At 37.5% G+C, this 21880-nt stretch overlaps 1 long non-coding RNA gene across 1 annotated transcript in view; it reads right to left on the minus strand.

Moving 5' to 3' along the window:
* Positions 1 to 9056: 9056 nt before the first annotated feature.
* LOC120515435 overlaps positions 9057 to 21880 on the minus strand; it is a 47997-nt gene continuing 35173 nt past the window's right edge. Inside the window, exon 2 of the long non-coding RNA XR_005630657.1 lies at positions 9057 to 9220. This is a non-coding gene — a long non-coding RNA (uncharacterized LOC120515435). The remainder of the gene's footprint in view (positions 9221 to 21880) is intronic.

Below are 21880 nucleotides of genomic sequence, written 5' to 3' on the forward strand. Positions count from 1 at the left end.
ATTGTAAGAAAGAAAGCAAACACATAAAACCCCTTATAATGAAGGTAAATGAAAGCAAAATTATATTTTTACAAAGATATGAGTCAAGTCTTTTCAGACACTGTTCCAATAACAACAACATTTATTTATATAAGACATTTTCATAGAAACAATATACTGTAGTTCAAAGTGCTTTACAAGAAGTTAAAGAGAAAGTTACATGAAAAATCAATTAAGATTAGGCACTAATATTATAAAGTAAGTAACAAAAGAATAAGCTAAGGTCAGATGGCTGGAAGGACAGCAAAATAAACAAAAAAAAAACTCCATTTAAGCTAGAGAAAAAATAAAATCTGCAACATTTCTGAGGCCAAAGGACTGCCCAGCTCCCACAGGGCATTCTACCTAACATACATGTTCTTAAATCAATACTCTTTGTTTTCAGGTGTCACATGATAGGATTTGATGAAGTTGGTCTTGTGGACAGCTGACACACCTGCCTTCATTCCTTTATCTCAGGGGGCCGCAGGATGCCTTGATCAGGTGGTGGTGGTGCAGATCACCACCAGAGAAAACCAGAAAAGACAGCAATGGATAGTACAGTTTAGTAAAGATTGAGGATCCCAGAAGAATATGATAATATCATGGCCACAAAGTCTGTTAGGAATACTACTAAAATGTAGCTGTGAAAATGCCAAATTTAAATAATGGGTTTTAAGCATTTTTTAAATGTCCTGCAGAATTAGCCTGGCAAATTTCTATAGGTAATGTATTCCATATTTTAGGTACATAACAGCAAAAGGGCGTTTCACCACTTCTCTTAAGCTTGCTCTTGGAATTATAAGCAAACCTTCATTTGAAGATCTGAGCTTATGACTTGGAATGTAGGGGGACAGGCATTCAAAAATATAGGAAGGGGCAAGATCGTTTAAGGCTTTATAAACCATTAGTAGCATTTTAAGGCAATTCTAAATGATACATTAACCAATGTAATGATGCTAAAACTGGTGAGATGTGCTCAAATTTTCTTATTCTTGTTAAGATTCTGGCTGCTGCATTCTGTACTAATTGCAAGCGATTGATATCTGTCTTAGGTAGTCCTGTTAGGAGTACATTACAGTAATCTATTCAACTAAAAAGAAGTGTGAATTAATTTTTTAGCATCTTGTAAAGTTATAAGAGCGCTGACATTTGCTATATTACGTAAGTAAAAAAATGCAGTCCTAGTAATCTGATTAACATGTGATTGAAATTTTAGGTCAGATCAATAATTACACCAAAATTCCTTATGTTTTAAACGTAAGGAATCAAGTTTATTTCTAATATCCTTGCTATTTCCATGTTTGCCAATCACTAAGACTTCTGTTTTTTTCCTTATTTAAGTTGAGAATGTTTCTACTCATCCAATCGGAAATACTGCTAAGGCATTGGATCAGAGAGCCAAGAGTATCAGGGTCATCAGTCGCTATAGATAAATACAGTTGTGTATCGTCAGCATAGCTGTGGTAGCTCACCTCGTGCTTTGAGATAATCTGACCTAATGGAAACATGTAGATTGAAAAGGCAGCCGACACAGAATAGATCCTTGCGGTACACCTTATACAATACTACTGTATTAACTACTGTATGCAAACGTTAAAGACGTATACAGCACCACCCCACTGCCTGCGTTTGGGGAAGCAGATCATAACCTGGTTCCGTTTCAGCCTCACTACAAACCATGAGTGAGGGAGCTAAATACAACCACACGCTCATTCAGGAAGTGGTCCCCTGAGTCAGAGCAGGCTCTGAGAGACTGGTTTGGAACTACAGACTGGGATAACCTGCAGGGATCATATAGTGAGAACATTTGTAACTGCCGACCCCTTACCCGGCCGGCAGCTACACCTGCAAGACCTGTGGCCTGGATTAATTGCTGAGGTTAAATCTAATTAAGCCGTACCTTATCAAATTAAACATTTCCCCCACAATCGACGGTGTAAATAAGCACAAAAGAAAAGCAGATATGTAAACTTAAACTGATAAATTGTATTAAATGAAACAGAAAAGCTAAACAAATTATAAATATCCCTCCACCAAAGCAACACCGTGACAAATCCCTATATAAATATAACAACCGAATGTTGCTCAGCATGAGCTCAAGTGTGCGCAGAAGGAACTCTGAGTCTAGCTCAGAGCAGTGAAGGACCAGTACAGGAGAAAGCTGGAGCATAAGTGGCAGAATAACAGCATGAAGGAAGTGTGGGATGGGATGAAGATCATCACTGGCTGCAGCTCAAAGCGGGGTGCCACCATCGAGAGAGACATGGAGAGAGCAAACCAGATGAACAACTTCTTCAACAGGTTTGACCACCCTAACCCACTCTCACCTCGGAGTACTGCACCCTCTACCCATTCTTCTGCTGATACCAGCATAGGAGAGACATACCCACCCACAATTACAGCAGCCCAGGTCAGCCGAGAGCTGAGGAGACTTCATGCCAGCAAAGCAGTGGTTCCAGATGGAGTATCACCACAACTGCTGTCATTGTGACTGCTGGCCTGTGCGTTGGAGCTGGGTAGTCCCTTACAGCGCATGTTCAACCTGAGCCTGGAACAGGGGAGAGTCCAGAGGCTTTGGAAAACATCTTGCATCACCCCAGTCAAAGGTAACATGTCCTAGTGAGCTGAATGACTTCCAGCCTGTCGCTTTGACGTCGCATGTGATGAAGACCATGGAGCAGCTGCTGCTTCACCAGCTGAAGCCACAAGTCTACCATGCCCTCGACCCTCTGCAGTTTGCATACCAGGAGAAGTTGGGAGCGGAGGATGCCATCATCTATATGCTACACCGATCCCTTTCCCACTTGAACAGAGGCAGTGGTGTTGTAAGAATTATGTTTCTGGACTTCTCTAGCGCCTTCAACACCATCCAACCTCAGCTCCTTAGAGGTAAGCTGACAGAGATAGGAGTAGATTCCTACCTGGTGGCATGGATCATGGATTATTGTACAGACAGACCTCAGTATGTGCATCTTGGGAACTGCAGGTCTGACATTGTGGTCAGCAACACAGGAGCGCCGCAAGGGACTGTACTTTCTCTTGTCTTAATCAAGAACTTTGTTAAATGGTGCGACTCAAACCACCTACCACTGAACACCAGCAAAATCAAGGAGCTGGTGGTGGATTTTAGGAGACCCAGGCCCCTCATGGACCTGTGATAATCAAAGATGACTGTGTGCAGAGGGTGCAAACCTATAAATATCTGGGAGTGCAGCTGGTTGGTAAATTGGACTGGACTGCCAATACTGATGCTCTGTGCAAGAGAGGAAAGAGCCGACTATGCTTCCTTAGAAGGCTGGCGTCTTTCAACACCTGCAATAAGATGCTGCAGATGTTCTATCAGACGGTTGTGGTGAACGCCCTCTTCTACACGGTGGTATGCTGGGGAGGCAGCATAAAGAAGAGGGACACCTCACACCTGGACAAACTGGTGAGGAAGGCAGGCTGTATTATAGGCATGGAGCTGGACAGTTTGACATCCGTGGCAGAGTGATGGGCGCTGAGCAGGCTCCTGTCAATCATGGATAATCCACTGCATCCACTGAACAGTATCATCTCCAGACAGAGGAGCAGCTTCAGTGATAGACTGCTGTCACTGCCTTGCTCCAATGACAGACTGAGGAGATTGTTCCTCCCCCACACTATGCGACTCTTCAATTCTACCCCAATGGTGTTGGGGGTAAACATTAACATTATACAAAGTTATTGTCTGTTACATTTTTTTATTTATTTTTATCACTCTTTAATATTGTTTTTTATCAGTATGCTGCTGCTGGAGTATGTGAATTTCCCCTTGGGATTAATAAAGTATCTATCTAAATAAAGTATCTATCTATCTATCTATCTATCTATCTATCTATCTATCTATCTATCTATCTATCTATCTATCTATCTATCTCCGAAGTACAATTATCAGAACTAACAAAGTATTTTCTACCTGTTAAGTAAGACTGAAATCAATCTAACACGCTGCCAGAGAAACCCATCCATTGTCTAAAGCAATTTATAAGAATACTGTGGTCTATGGTATCAAATGCTGCACTCAAGTCTAAGAGAACTAGAATAGTTATATGGCCCCTCCCTGTCTGCATTAACCTGCAAATCATTTACTACTTTAACCAGTGCAGTTTCTGTACTATACTTTGTTCTTAAACCTGACTGAAACTTAAGCAAGCATAGGATGGTTATTTATTAAATCATTTAGCTGTTTAAAAACTGCCTTTTCTAGAATTTTACTTAAGAAAGGCAGGTTACAAATTGGTCTAAAGTTGTTGAAGACAGAGAGTCAATATTATTTTTTATCTTGAGTAGGGGTTAAACACCTGCTGTCTTTAGACAGTCAGGGAAGACCCCAGTATCCAAAGATGAGTTCACTTTGTCAAGTACACTATCAATTAGGACATTATAGACTTCTTTGAAAATGCCTGTTGGTACTGTGTCAAGAACACAGGTGGAGGGTTTGAGCTGAGAAACTATTCTATGTAGTTTGGGTGGATCTATTCCAGTGAAAAAAATTTAACTCACTTAAATGGTTATGCTTGCGTTCAATGGGGTTAACTTTGGGTGGCTGTACTACTATATTAGTTCTAATACAGAACTGACAAAAATATGACTGAACTTCTGGTCATATGTGTTCCAAACAGGAAGCGGTGGGTCTAAGAGGGCAGACAACGGAAGTTTTCACTTGAGTTCCATCCGTCAGATTACTTTGATCATAAGAGCCAGGTTTCTAATAGTGGACAAAATGGCCTTACTAGGTAGTTTCTCGGTTTTGCAGGGAGAGAAGGTGAAAAAAATGTTAGCAACAGCACCCCCTATCTGAGGAGATCCTCTGGTGGGCATGCATGACAATATATATAGAGTAAATAGAGTAATAGCCAGCATTGTCACTCAGAGATGGGCGGATTCTGGATAGATATTTAACAGCAGGGTATTCACAGGCATGTAGAGCTCTGCGTTCCAGGAACCCCTGGAACTTTTTCATTATACCTTTCAAGTCTGACAAGGCTCGAGAAAAGAGGTGTAGACAACACCCATGACATTATACATTGAGCCTTACAGATGACAAAGGGAGTAACTAGGAAAAGAGACACGACACAAAACACTGGACAATGATCAGGTATACTGGGAGAGTGGAACAGACTGCCTTATTTTTACAGGGTGTTTGTGAGTTTGTTTCTGATAGGAGACTGGTGTAATTTATCAAAATCTTTGGGCATAACTTCACTCGATTTTTGTCTTGGTGTTTACATCTCTAAGTTTGTTACAATATATACAATTTATAATGTTTTAGTTGGTGTCAAGTCTCAGCAGCAACATTTATAAAAAGCTACACTTTAGTTGTCTAAAAAGGCAGGTTGGAAATGTCTAGTACTTTCTCTTAGGATAAAGCAAATTCAAAAAAACCTTTAACTGAAATGTTAGTGGTATTGTTCTCATAGTGAGAACACTAAAGATTTGAGGACCGACATAGTTAAGACAAGTTGTGGGCTTGGCCATAGTTATAGTAAGGTGCTTTCGGGTAATTGAGCTAGCACTATATTTATTCAAACAAAAAGTGTTAGTGTAATTTCAAAAACTTGCAAAAGAGTGCTATCATTCAGAACAGGGTGTAAGCAAATTACATTTAAGATGAAATCATGGCCTTACCTGCCCCTTCTCCTCTTGTCTGAATTACGAACAAAGATGCCTGAGGAAAATTCACATTTATCCCAACTGTTCTTCTCCTCTACTGTGCTCTACTTTAGCTGGGAAAGTAGATTTGTACTTTTAAAGATCACCACTTAAAATATTTAAGAAAGAACAGTTTACTTTCTTTGATGTTTTTGTATATATGTATACAATATATATATACATAATCTCTTCATAAAGAAAGTGATGGCAATATGAATGGAGGATACTATTTCACTGTTAATAGATGACAATAAGATGCCTGAAATACACAGGAGTGGCGAACATACATATTTTTAAGACACTATTTGGGAACTCTGCCATACACAATTCAGTTAATTTCTTGCCAAGTATTTATTATGGGGATGTGTTAAAACAGAGCCTACTGCTTGAGTGCTGTGTAGCAACTCGCTGTCTGAAACAAAGCTATCTCTGTGTAATTTCAAAAGCAACTTTTAAGACAGATAGATAGATAGATAGATAGATAGATAGATAGATAGATAGATAGATAGATAGATAGATAGATAGATAGATAGATAGATAGATAGATAGATAGATAGATAGATAGATAGGGTAGGTTATTACATTTTGATTGCTTCTGCAGAATATGCAAGTTTTATGTTACTCATCTATAACCTTGATCATGATATCAACATTAAAAATAAGTTAAAAGAATGTAACTGTCTGGGTTTCATTTAAATTCATAGCTTGCTAAACCTCTCTAGAATATTTTACTAAGAGTATGGAAAATTTCTTGATTGATTTCTAAGTACACTAAATGGATGAAGGCAAATATTTTTTTAGCCAACCAGTAATCCAATTTTAAGATTGCACTGAGACCAAAGACTTAAGGCAGAAAATATCCCTTAAAGGATAACAAGTCTAATAAAGTGTGATCAGTTTTATATGTTTATATGTAGGAAAAAAGTCGTGTGGACATGGAAAAAAAATGTAAATTGCAGAAAGATACTGTCCTAGTTGGGATTAAAATACAGTCTCCTGGAGCATGGCAGTGCAGTGGATTTAGAAAGTATTCAGACCCCTTCATTTTCTTTATTGTGTTGCAGATTCAATTTTAAATGGATACATTTGACTTTGTTGCCCATCAGTCTACACTGAGTAGCCCAGAATGCCAAAGTAAAAGCATTTTTTCTATAACACTTGCAAATTTATTAAAAATCAAAAACTGAAATCACTCATGCATATATTAAAAGTATTCAGACTGTTAATTCAGTACTTTGTAGAAGCCCCTTTGGCAGCCATTACAGTTTTAAGTCTTCTTAGGCAAGTCTCTACAAGCGTTGCACACCAAGATTTGGGCAGTTATTCTATTCTTCCTGGCAGATCCTCTCAAGCTCAATTAGACTGGATGGGAAGCCATCCCATAATCCACACTGCATATCCCAACCCATGAAATCCAAGAAACTCTCAGTAAATCACCGTAAGTGCATTTCTAAGGCTGTGAGCATTCCCAGAAGGTCAGTGGCCTCAATGATTGTGAAATAGAAGAGGTTTGGAACCACCTGGATTGCTTCTGGACTTGGCCGGCTGCCCAGACTATGTAACTGGACAAGAAGGGCCTTGATGGGGGAGGTGACCAAGAACCCAATGGTCACTAATAGAGTTTTAGGCGTCCTTTGCTGAGGTCAGTGAACCCATTGGAAGGATGACCATCTCATCAGCACTCTTCAGTAAAAGACACAAGGACAACCTGCTTGGAGTATGCCAGATGGTATTTAAAGGATTCGGAGAGCATGAAGAAAATATTTGCTGGTCTGATGAGGCAAAAATTAACTACCTAGGGAAGAACTTGATTATGCCTAATAGTATCCCTTATGGTGGAGAATGGTGATGGCAGTATCATGACATGGGGGTATCTCCCAGTAACAGGGACAGGGAGGATGGTCAGAATTAAGGAAAGGATGAATGCAGCAAAGTACGGAGAGGTGCTTAAAGAAAATATACCCATGGTGCATGTGATCTCAGACTAGGGTAGCAGTTCACCTTTCAGGACAACAATGATCTGAGGCATACAGTCAAGACAACGCTGGAGTCGCTTCCTAACTCTCCTATAGTGGCCCATTGGATAGGCCAAAACTCAAAACTTTCCACAGTTTGGGAGGAAAAGCAGAGTAGCTAGATGAAGACCCACAAAGACACATGGAAAATATTGAGTCTCCATCTACACAACTAGAGCAGGTATGGCATTTGAACCTAGGAAGCTACATTTGTTAGGCTACCCCTATATTTGCTTTTTATAATTTGGCATGTTAAGAATTAAAACTAAGCTGCATCCTGATCACTTCATGAAATACTATGGGGAATTACAAAATAAAAGTAGAGCAGCGACTTTGTATTTCAGTGTTTCAGTTAAGAGCGAGCTAGGATTAATTTACATAGACTATTTTATTCAGTCTTTATGGAGTCAGAGGGTCAAGTGATGGTTTAATAGTTCATATGAATAATAGTCATATATTGTTAATAAATGATAATTGGCCATTTTGTATGATTTAGGAAAGACTTAACAAACCTATCAGCTGTAGTTGAAAAAGGTATAATATAAATAGAGTGGGCTGCAATTACAGCATAAATGAGCACAATACCTGCAACTGCATTTATCTGCTACATTTAAATCATTACTGATAAAAAATCATGTTTTGATGGCAAGCCAGAAGTTATATTAAAAGAAAAGGAATTTACAAGCAGTGCTCCACATGTATGCTGATCCCAGCATTTTTTTACTGCAAGTGTTTTATTTCATAGAGAGGGGCTTTCTATGACCTAAAGGTTTGTCTTTATCCTCAAATTAGAACATTTATACATACCAAAATATAATAATTAATATAACAAAAATGGTTTATTTATTTATAGTGCAATGGACTGATTCCTGCAAAATGTTCCACACCTTATTATATATGGAACAGTAGGCCCATCAGCCATCTAATTAATGCGAGTCTTCTGGGGTTGGTTTATCTTGGATCTCCTACTTGATTTCATATAAAACCATTTAAAACAATTGCATTCTTGATTTATCACACAAACTTGGATCAAGTTGCTCCAGCAATGTAATAATCTTTTTTTTGGTGTAGGATACTCATGTCATACAAATCTGGTAAACTATTTCAGAAATACAACATCATCTCTAGCCATGTACAGTTAACTAGTATATAATCTTCTCTTTCCTTTGAAAACTCACTTTGAAATCTTTTTAAATGCAATAAAATTTTGTCTTTGCCTGCAAGCCTTTTCCATACACTATTGTCATGATCTTAATAGTTTGAGTCATTCTGCCTTCAAAGAGAATTGTTATGAGTAAATTATTCTGTAACATCTGATAGCACAGAAATGACCAGGCTCACATCACGTCATGTCCATTTGTTTATTTTTGTAAAATTATCACATGACGAGAATTCCAACAAAGTTCACTGTAGTGCTCATTGCCTTAAGATAAGTTGTCATTTTCTTTTGTCTTGATTATTTCCTTTTGTTTTATTGCAGTGACTCTCCTGTTTCTTTGAAATGTTGGTTCCTAAAAAAAAAAGAAACATTTAAATCTTACATTATATATTAGAGTATATTATATTACTGCTACATACACACTACTACATACCAATTGTCTGTTGTAAATTCAGTGCTAAAATGCTGAACAGTTCTCTTCAGCAAAATATAAATGAAATTAGCCAAAACCTTATTTTTTTATTATAGTTATTTTCTAAATTGTGACTTCAGAATTCTTAAGATTGCAACTATGCATAGTAGTTAGTTAAAACAGTCCAATAATGTCTTATAGTTCTTCAAATTCAAGATAAAGATTTAATTGCTATTTTGCAGTCATCTAATCATATGTTCTGTCTATGATATAACTTCAGAGCTTGTCATTTTGTAATTCCACCTGAACCAAGGGTGGGCATTGTCTTATAATGCTTCTCCTCTAAATCCCTCTGCAAATCCAGAAACCAACATATCACTAGCATATGATGTCACTTCCAGTTTCTGAGTCTCCTGAACTTGCCCCTTCCACCTCACCAACTTAGTTACCAGAGCCGTCATCTTTCTCCAGTCTGATCGGAGGCTCTGTCGGGAAAGAAGTGTCACACACGACTTGTTAACTTGAATTTATTATTTTGCCATTGTAATATATAGGGTTTATCTGTGTTTCTGTGCCCTATTTATATTAATTTTCTGAGCAGTTACATTTCAAAGCACTGAAGCCACCCCTGAACAGTAACCAGTATATCACAGAGTACACCTGCACACATTTTTACACTACCTCATAAGCTTTTATAAGTTTCTAGAACTGAATACAAGTCGCATCTTATATTTTTTATGTATAATTTTGGTGAAATGCATTAGGGGTCTATGGTAATGCAAAGTTTTTAATAAAAACAATAGAAGCTGTGTGGCTATGGGGTGTATGGTGGAGAAATTGGCTACCGTATATACTCGCATATAAGTCGGGTCTTTAAACCCGAAAAATCGATCATAAAATTAGACCCCCACTTATACTCCCATTCAAAAATCCATCCATCTATTATCCAAACCGCTATATCCTAACACGGGGTCACAAGGGTCTGCTGGAGCAATTCGGGGCCAACATAGGGCAGAAGGCAAGAAACAAATCCCAGGCAGGGCACCAGCCCACCGCAGCCGTTCAAAAATACGAAACTTAATTTTTTTGTTAATATCTTTTTGCTTCCCCCAATCTCACACCAATTTCTCAGACACATCGAATTTTGTTGCAGCAGCACAGTTACCAATTTCTTTCACCACTGCAACGACTTTTAACTTTAAACCAGCTTCACATTTTCTTCTGATCAAACGCTCCATCGTAAATAAGGGATGCTCTTACGATAAAGGTGTATGATAGTGTCAGATACAAAAAACACAAAACAGTGCACTTTGGACAACACAACACATAGAAAAATAAATAATGTGCTCCATGGTTATTCTCTCAGGTGGGCGTTAACATAGCATAATCTCTTGGACCAATAGCATGAGTTTTCCGCATTTGACTTATACGACTGACATTATAAAATACCAGAAATTATACAGCGAAATCAAGCCCTGATTTATATGCGGGAGAACTTAAACATGAGTATATATGGTAATTGCTTGTTAATGTGCAAATGCGAATGGCTCGCATTTGACACTTAGTGATCAAGTAAAGCACCCACAACCACAAAGATATAGAGAATCTGAGTAGCACAGAGAGAGATCAGGAATGTAATTGAATGACAGCAAGAAAGATTTAATTGAAAAGGACAAAGAGTAAGATCGGGGGGCAAGGTGGACAGGAGGCTCTGCGGTGAGCGAGAGAGTCCTGATAGGCTTCATTGATCATCTTAAGGATTCCTGAGATGGTGGTAGGATGATGCAGCTGGGTTTTGGGTGTCCCAGTAGTGACTGGCTTAGGTAGCTGAGACGAAAGCCATTTGATGGATGACCGCACTTGCCAATGTCTCAGCCCCACTGGAAGACCTGATGGATGAGTTGGGGATGCAAGGAGAATAGAGGAAAGTTACACAATTTTATTCTCTGTGTTTAATGTTTGATCTTATTGATTGCTTGAATTTATTTATTGAATGATTTTAACTAACACTTAAAATATTGACTTGATTGAATACTTATTATATTATTTTTTTACTAGCATACAGCAGTGTAAGAATAAGAAAAGAAAATGGTGAGAAAGAAATTCAGAAATCAAGAAGAAAGAAATACTTCTTGAAAGACGCAGTTGTGAATAGGTGTTTTGATGGAGATGACAGATAATGAGTCGAAAGATCTAACCCTAGAAAAAACCACATACAACTGACCGTGGCTGAAGACTGGTTGTTGTAGATTAACGCAAATCTTTGCAAATGTAATGCAGGCGGGATGTTGGGGTCGTGTTTGAAGTAAATGGCAATGGTAGCATGGAGAATCTCGGAAAGAGCTTGAATTTCAGTTTCACCACCATAAACTCCAGATGTTGCCATGTATTGATTGTACTCATGATTTGTTGTGATAACTCGACTTGTGTTGGAAAGAACAACAAGAAGAACATTTCCAAATCTGTCCAAATGTGATTCAACAAAATCTACTGCCCTATGTCGTAGTGAGAGTGCATTGCCTTCGTCAACCGTTTGGGTCAAGAAATAACCCACTGATAGGAACAGGCAGTTGCCAGATCCCGGAAAAGAAATGACGTTGTACAAAAATCCATTGACAGAGAAGATACTGTCGTTCATTTTATAACAAAGGCTTAGGAAACAACCGTCGCAGTATAACGAAAATAGCAAGGGGCGAAATCAATGCCAATGGTCGAGATAGTACCTTCCTGTAGCAGGCTACCGAAAAGACTCCCAGGTGCACACACGGCCGAAGTGAAAAGTCACGTGGTCAGGCTAGATATAGGGCAGTGATGTGACACCAATGGGGTCATGAGAGAGGAACGGGGAACACGGTATAAATAGCCCAACTCAATGAACAGACTAAAAGGATTTTTTGAACCTATAGCCAAAAACAGAAAGAAATAAAAAAATGTTTCCAATGCATTTAAAGGGGATGAAGTAGAAGACTTACAATGCCTTAAAAAGGATCTGCAGTGGGAATCTAAGATTGGAACGCTCTGTCTGAAAGGAAGAAAGTGGAGCAAGAACAAACGCAGGAGAAATCATGAAGCCTGTTAGTAATCTCTGACTCTTTTGTATTGTTCACTCCAGTTTTTTCCCCCTCTCCTTATACTTTTTGCTCTAATAATTGTGCCATCACCATTGGAATTTAAATTTGTTTTCTTGGATCATTTTTAAGCTTCTCATTTGTTGGACAATTTTGTTTCCCTTTAGAATGAACCTTTTGTGAAAGTGTTCAGTTGAATTATCCTACTGAGGAGATGCTCAAGTAGCTTCACTCTAAGCAGGTATCCAAACATTGAGATGTGTGGCTGCTTTATGGAACTCAATCTTTTGTGTAATGTTCAGGACCAAGGCAGGTCTTTGTCACATCTATTACCTTATTCCTGTATGCCACAATACCATTGGTGTTGATTGGCCTGGTCACTGGAGTATCATCAGCTAATTTACTGGTGTGGTAGGGCTTAGACATTGCAGGTGTTTTGAAATATTTCAAAAGAATTATGTGAATGAGTCCTTAAAACATAAATATGTCCACTGAAAAAGTAGAAGAATCTGTAATGGGTGATAACTGTGTAGATATTAAATGTTAATTTTTAACACCTTAAATTCATAGTTTGACTAATTCTGATGAAGATTAATTTAACCTTTAGTTGTCACATTTCCAAATTAACACTTGTTTTCTCTGTTGTAGAAATATTGACAATTAAAGGTGGTCTCTTAACATGTAGGAAACAGAAAGGCATTTTTCTTGCTCCTCTGTTCTAACAAACAGTACAGGTCTGTTCGCCTTTGCACCACTACACTAAGAAAGTTTTTATCCTTAGGGCATAAAGCTACTCAACAGCTAGTTTTACTGACAGCTGCAAAAGCATATCTCCTTTATGTTTCTTATACTTATCATCTGATATTTATTGAATATATGGTGGTGTGTTCATTGTCTGTTGTTGGTATTATTCTATTGTCACTATTCTGTGGAAGAGATGTACATAAGAATCTCAGTGCGTTATGTGCACATGACAGTACACTTGAATTTAATTCATTCATTTTTGTCAAGCAGGGCTGACTACTGTTTTACTGTCAGGCTATTGGAAAAAGTCTATTGTGATCATAAGAAATACTTATGAACGCTTTGAAATCACTTCAAGTTTTTTTTTGTCTGGTAACACCTGACTCACCGGGACGATACAGCCCCCACATTTGATATACTGTTTGACTTATCTTCATGTCTAGTTATGTAAGAAATCAAGCAGTTTGCAATTCCCTCCATTTTTGGCCCTCTAGACCCAAACAATCCTCATTTTAGGCCATTTTTGGACCATGGACCATATTTTGTGCTGGAAATTACACCTAAATGATAAACAGAAAACCAAAAGGTGTCTTTATCAAAAATGATCAGAATAACTTGAAGTTGCACATGCCCCATTAGCCGATGATAGAGGGTCACAAATTAATAGGATATGATGGATAAAAACTACTCCTTTTCAGAAAACTTTGAAAAAATGGGGATCAATAATATAGGCATGTGGAGTGTCATTATATGCTGTTTTGAGGTTGCTGGTCATGAGTAATTTTTTTAAATTTTGATTCTTTACTGGTTGTCCTAGCCCTCTAAGAGCCATTCCCAGAAGGTCAAAAATGACATTTCTCAAACATAAGCATGTGAGGCATCATTTTAGACTATGTCAAAATCAGTGATTACGAATTTGATGTTATTTTTATCCCTCTGTGAATCTATAGCAGAGGACAAAAGCTGACAAATTACTACTACAATGAAGAATATTTAGACTTTAAACATTCAAATTGAAGTACACATTTAAGTATTTCAAATATTTGACACAGCTATTCTTGTTTCTTTGTACTTCTACCTCATGAAGTAAATCATTACATTTCTTTTGAACACCCCCTACTCTGCGTTAGATTTGATTTGACAGGAACTTGACTGAAAAAGGGGCCTCAGTTGCGTCGACAGCTTGCATATTGTAATCGGTTCAGTTAGCCAATAAAAGGTGTCATTTTGCTTGACTTCTCACTGCATCCATAATAGCTTACATGATACAACACCCTACTACTACAGAGAGATGCAAGGAAAACAATGTATTATGTATCACAATCATTTTTGTTAGTAATTTTCAAATAAGATGATAAAAGAGCAGCTGGAAAACTGTCTAGGAAAATTATTTACCATCTTTGCTCTGTTTTGTTGAAATTCATCATGCCACCCTTTTTACACCCTTAATATCAACTTAGACAGTGTGGGGCTAACGAAAACGCCTGGAAGCGTCGCCACTGTTTCTAGGACTAGACAACTCTATTATTCTGATGACGAGTAACATTCAGACCTCTGGTCCTTGAAGAAAGGTTGCGCATGCACTTCTCATGAAATGCAGCACCCCAGGTCACTCTGTGAAAGTTACTGCAATGTCTTTCAGTGCCATGTGACGCTGCTGCAGCTCTTTTCCTGGTAGACATGATACATGCCCACGTGGCCGTTGTTTTCTTGTCAGCTACTGTATGTTTCATGGCTGCACTGCTATTCAGTGAGCGAAGGATCTATAAGGTGACAGAAGAAGCTTGCACCTCTTATTCTTTGTCTGTAAAATACTTTCTGTAGCACTTCGAGTGTATGACTGGCACTTGCATTGAAAATGTTTAGTTGGCCTGTGCAATGTGCTTCACTCTCAGCAGAGCTCACCATGGTTCTTTTCCTATCAGCAATGCCTTGCCCCTGTGGCTCCGTGCTTTTCCTGTCACCCACGGCACATAGCTGCTTCCCATATGCAGGACCCGTAGCCCAATTTCATGGCCGAGATTGACCACACATCCAGTTCATTAGTTACGTTATATGTATCATGTCTTGAGCACTCGACTGAGAGCTAAATCAACGCTCAAGGCCCAAGGGTTTCCAAACCTTTTTATGTCAGGCAGACAACCCTTAGCATTTTATTTATATATATATATAGATATTGATATTCTGTTTTCCTATGTTTTATTGCTTTCACTTAAGTCAGTATGGCAAGTGGTAAGCTAAGTGCTTTTTTTCTGTTATGCTATGTTATGCTTGCTATTTTTATATATTGTGCATGTGGAAAGTTTAAGTCATTAGCTATAGTTGGGAGGTTAAAGAACCACATTTTGAGGAAACAACAACTACATAATACTCCTACAATCTCTGAGGTGATTTGCCTTCCAGTACAGAAGACACTTCATCACTCTCAATATTTAAATCCATCATAAAGACCATTAAGTTTAGCATAATATACAACATTCTCATTAGAACTGCTGATGAGGCTTTATATATTATTTGTAATGATTGTGCCAGTCATGATGATCATCAATTAATTTATCTTTCCCATTATATTTATGTTCATGGTGTCATTTTAATTAGGCTATCCTTCCTAATCTCGGGGCACAACCACAAAATTTCTGTCACATTAGAACTGACTAGTCCAACATCAGACTTTTGTCATAATACAAAAAATCATTGATATCAACTGCACTATAACAAATTGTGGCATGCCTGGTCGGCCCTCTGACAAGATCGCAAAGGTGTTTTTCCTCCCCAACGCCATATGGTTTAGTAGAATAAGATAAAATAAGTAAGTAAGTTTTTCTAGTGACCATGGTTGCCATGAAATTTATTTTCTCTGGAACCTGCATAGGCAAGAGTTTTTTGTTTTTTTTCGTCTTTGGTCTGAACTGGTCTTATTTTCAAGTGTGTGTGTGCTGGGCAGTAGGAGGAATGCAGCGTTCTGGTGAATGAGTGCTTTCAATGTTATAACTGGAACCATTGCAGCTAGGGCAAAGAAACATTTGATTAAATCTCTAGTTGTTGGAAAGCAACTTAAAGCCTATTCACAACAGAAAGAAAGAAAGAAAGAAAGAAAGAAAGAAAGAAAGAAAGAAAGAAAGAAAGAAAGAAAGAAAGAAAGAAAGAAAGAAAGAAAGAAAGAAGTCTGGAGGGCTCTATTATTAATGTGGAAAATAAAGACACTTTTTAAAGAATATCAAAATTCATTCATACTGTAGAGGTATGTTTGAATGGTAGTGTCAACAAATTGAATAGGTTAATCAGGATGGCTGACTCTGTTCTGGATACTATAGCTCACTAAGAGTAAGCTAATAGCATTTTTGAGTAAAAATTATTATTATGATATATCTTATCCACAGCATAGTACTCTGGGGAATTTCTGCAAAAATCAACACAATTGTACCATGATAGTGGCTACTGGAGGACTATTTACCAGATGCCATTAAATGTTAAAACATTGGCTAGCATTAGTTTACATTGTTTTCCATCTTGGTCTTAAAGTAGCCATTTATCAACCCACCCTGTATATAAACAGTAGTGTCTCAAAAAGACATGATGAGTGCAGAGTAACCTCAAAAAACTGAGTCTAGACAGGACTAGGTGGCAACAGCATGTAGTTGGCTTTATAGGCAGTGGAAAGGAACAGGAGGGTCCAACAGGGAACAAAGGGAAGTGAGGTCAGTAGGAGGGTGTGGTCTGGAGACAGAAGGTCTGGTTGAGATTTAAGAGGTCTTTCCTTCTGGTGACATTAGTGCAATTTGTCAACCCCGCCCCTGCATTTTACCATTAGTTAAGCCCATTGACTGCCTCCCATGTGCACGTGTGACACTATCTATCTATCTATCTATCTATCTATCTATCTATCTATCTATCTATCTATCTATCTATCTATCTATCTATCTATCTATCTATCTATGCCATTTTGGAGAAATTATGTGAACAGGTTTAGACAAACTTGTTGAACTGAATTGGTTGTTTTTGTCCAAACTATTATCTAACATTTATCAATTTTCTGAACACAAATATGAGACAACATCATGTGATATATATACAGTACTGTCCAAAAGTCTTGAGCACTTTAGATAAAGCACAGCAAAATTTGTCTTAAGCAGTTATTTTATGTCCTAATGTCTTGTGGATGTGGTGGGCTGGCGCCCTGCCCGGGGTTTGTTTCCTGCCTTGCGCCCTGTGTTGGCTGGGATTGGCTCCAGCAGACCCCCGTGACTCTATAGTTAGGATAATGAATGGATGGATGTCTTGTGGATTAATGTGTCAAAAGAGCATATTTTAGAGTTTCAAACATTCCTTTTGCAAAAAGTGATGTACTAAAATAAGATATTTCAATGTCCTACAAGAAAGACACTCACAGAGCAATAGACCACTTCACAGTTAAAAACATGAGATCAGTGTAGGCATATAACGCAGAGCTTAATTATGCAAATCTAACAAACAGGTGCTAATGATCTATCTATCTATCTATCTATCTATCTATCTATCTATCTATCTATCTATCTATCTATCTATCTATCATAGTGTTTGATGCTTGGTGTGATACTTCTCAATGTGCAGAGCATTCTGGGTTTGTAAATAGAAATCTACTACTTAAAGATTAATTGAACACAGGTCAACATGGCGTAGAGTGGTCAGTGTTGCTGCTTTGCAGTTTGAGGAACCTGGAATTATATCCCTGTCTGGCCAATGCTTGCACGGTGACTGTACACTCTTTGTACATAGGTGTGGATTTCTTTTGGGTATTACAGTTTCCCTTTATATCCGACGACATGCATGTTACACTGATTGATACCTTTAAACTGGTTTGGATGTGTGGTTCTGTGAGTGACTGTGTCATGTGCTTTCTTCCTCATCCATGTCTGGTTTATGTTTTGTTTTTGATGCTGGTGGTATTTGTTCTTAGACCTCATGACCCTGAAATACTAAGATGTTTATTGAAAACGGGTTGATGACTATATGATAAAGAATTGTAAATGTGAATGAAGACAAATATAAGTAACATTAATTATTAATTGTAAGCCTCTATGTAACTAACATAAGTACAGTGTTTTTAAGTTAGTATTTTATTTTAGTTGATGTGATAAAGGTTAACCAATTTTCCAACAGTATGGCAATTAGTCTCTTAAAAACTACTATTAACTAGCAATCTCAAAATGGACAAAGCACAGTGTCATAGTGAGTGGTGTGATTCCCAGCTAAAGTGCTCTCCAAATGAAGTTTGCATGTTGTCACTATCTGTTTTGGATCCCCCCACAGTTCAAAAACATCCTTTCAAGTGTATAAAGAAATTTGAAATTGGCATGATGTGGATGAATATGCCTTACAATTTTGGTGTCTTTTTCTATGCCCATGTTGCTGGTTGAGCAGACATACGGTAGTTCTATAAATAAATGTAAAGTGTAAAATAACATTAAACTTGTCTTTGTCACAATGAGTATGAATTTGGTAAATACAACACTGGCATGTGAAACTTGGGAAAAGCTAATCTCACACCGAAAAGGAACACTAGCCTGGTTTCCAACTTTCATGCCAAGAGGAGACAGGAAGTGATTCAGTTTTCTTTATAATGTGCCTATAGAAGGTGAAGTATAAAGAGAAACGTATTCCTGGCTTAATCCTATAGTAAAATAAATATATTACTTATTAAAAGGATTGCCTGCTAAGGGTAAAATGCTGACATTCTTGCATTCTAGCTGATTATCCTTTTTTGTTCTGTCAGCATTTTTAGTTATTTTAGCTTCATGTTTTTTAAAATCCCTACATCCTTCTATAAAAATAGAAAAATACAATTTTAAGAGGCACATGTAATTCATTGCCCATTCCACTTTTTATTTGTTACAATGGAAAAATGTGGTAAAGCACTAAATATTATACAGTGTTTACTTGTTATAAATGTGCAGCACAAATTTTGATGATCAAGTGACATTGTCATAAATACATTAATGCCCCTCAGATTTATAATAAGTATAATAAGTTCATATGCAATATGGCATGGAGCTAGAGAATTGTGTAATTTTTTCAACTTTTCTCATTATTGAGTCAAGATGGAAGGTCACAGCTATATGGAATTTATTGTGTGTGGAAGCTGGATAAACATATTGAAAACTGAATCTGAAAAATTGCTGCAAGACATGGGTTCATTTTGATTTCACAGGCTACAGGCAGCTTTTTATTTATCATGTCTGCCTACGAAGGAAAAAAAAAACTCTTACGAGTAATAGCATTATGGTAAAAAAAAGAAGAAAATTAAAAAATGTTGGCAATAATTTTCACTGTGTAGTGAAAAAGATATTCCTGACCACAGCTCATAAACTGTGCTTTATTTACACTGGCAAATTTCCATTATTTGTTCATAGGCGTTCTGTCTCTACTAAATGTGTTCCAAGGTTTTGGGGTTAAATTGTTGCCAGTATTCTTCATGACATTCCACAAGGCAAAGCAATATTGCTACCAACAGTATTCACACAGGGGAGAATAGCTGGAAATCATAAGTGTCTACTATATAGTTTCACTCTCTCTTTCTGTAATAAGTGCAGGATCATTAAGCTAATAAGTAGTAGTCAACAAATAATGGATTTCATTTCACTACATGATTTAATTCAAACTGATTATTGCTCATTTGATGGGACTCTAAGTCACTACCCTGCTTACCCAGTTAAAAGCAAACATAATAGACTGAGGGATGGCATGTTATATATAACACAGTATTTTATTATTTCATTTTTTATTTTATTTGAAGAAAATAACATTGCATACAATCAAGTGAAACTTATACATCAAATGACTTCATAGTGAGCACACAAACACAAGGTAGCTATAATACTTTAAGAGGAACATAATACAATCAGGAACAGGATGAAGCTGGAAAAGAAAGAGCAATACACTTCAACAGGACTATTTATAGGTAATTAAAGGTGAGGCACACTAAGACTTAGAATTCTACTTTTCTGTTCTGTTTTTCAGAGTGTACTTGCCCAAAGTGACCCTGTATGGACCAACAACAAAGGAAGTTTTATCATCTGAGATTTTGTATTTTTATGAATGGAACAGTAAAATAAAACCAAAGAATCTTACAATATAATATAATACAGTTTATTTTTGTATAGCCCAAAATCACACAAGAAGTGCCGCAATGGGCTTTAACAGGCCCTGCCTTTTGACAGCCCCCCAGCCTTGACTCTCTAAGAAGACAAGGAAAAATTCCCAAAAAAAACTCTTGTAGGGAAAAAAAATGGAAAAACCTTGGGAATGGCAGTTCAAAGACAGACCCCTTTCCAGGTAGGTTGGGTGTGCAGTGGGTGACAAAAAAAGGGGTAAAAACAATACAACACACAGAACAAAACACAATTAATCATCAATACAATATACAGAGTGCAATAGAAATATTACAAGTACAAAGAAGAATTCAACAGTAGATGATATTGCATAATGCAATTTCTTCTTCTTCTTTCTCCTCGTCTTTTCCACCTTCTGTGCAGGGTTGATGTGCTTGGTCAAACCTCTCCAAACAGCCTGGTCCTGCATCTCCTTGCTAGACAAGCCCTTTTCCATCACATCTTCTTTTACTTCATCCATCCACCTCTGCTTTGGCCACCCTCACTTTCTCTTCCCCTGTACTCTTTTCCCCACATATTCATTATCTCTCCTTATCACATGTCCATACCACTTCATCCTACTTTCCTGTACTTTCTTAGATAATCTCTCCCACTTTTGTTATACCTCTGATTTTCTTATTGCTTATTCTATCCTTTTAGTAACTCCACACAACCATCACAGCATTCTCATGTCTGCCATATCTGACATCTTCTCTTGTGCTCCCTTAACTGCCCATGCGTCCGCTCCAAACATTATTGCTGGTCTTATCACTGTCTTAAAAACCTTACCATTAAACTTTACTTTACATCTTCGATCACACAACACTCCTGATACTCCTGATTTATCAGTAAGCTACTGCTGGAGTATGTGAATTTCCCCTTGGGGATTAATAAAGTATCTATCTATCTATCTATCTATCTATCTATCTATCTATCTATCTATCTATCTATCTATCTATCTATCTATCTATCTATCTATCTATCTTCTTCCAATTGTTTTATCTACACTGCACTATATGTGTTATCTTGCATCTAGTTTTCCATCTTGGGCTAGATATTTAACTTCATCCACCCTTTTCCATAGATCTACATGCAGGTTAACTTCTAAATCCTGATCATCATTAAACGTCATATATTCTTTGTTCTTCCTATTTTTCTTCAACCCTCCATTCTTCCAACTTCCTATCCACTTAACCTTTACTGGTTTTAAACAACACATTGTCATCATCAAAATGCATGCACCAGAGGGACTGGTGCTTAATCCCATGTCTCAACACATCCATAACCTGATCAAAGAGGCGAGGACTTAAAGAAGAACCCTGGTGCACACCTACTCTAACTAAAACCAAGGAATACTTACCTGAAAGACATATTTAGTACGTATGAATATAATGATTTTTCCGAAGTATACCCCCTAGTTTGGACAGAATTATAGCAAAAGGTTCTTACACCTCAGGTGTTCTATCAGGTATACAGCAGATCTCAATGGCACCCCTCAGCTTACTGCTTCCTTCATTTAATTTTCAGTTATTTCAATCAGGCTACAAATGTAACACATAGTATATATTTAGGGAAAATTCTGGAGAATTACCAGAGTAAACTGTGTACTAAACTAAAGGAATTCACAAAGCATCCATCTGTATTTTGGAAAGAATGAAATA

Source organism: Polypterus senegalus, chromosome 15 (genome assembly GCF_016835505.1).
Source record: "Polypterus senegalus isolate Bchr_013 chromosome 15, ASM1683550v1, whole genome shotgun sequence".
Lineage (NCBI taxonomy): Eukaryota > Metazoa > Chordata > Cladistia > Polypteriformes > Polypteridae > Polypterus > Polypterus senegalus.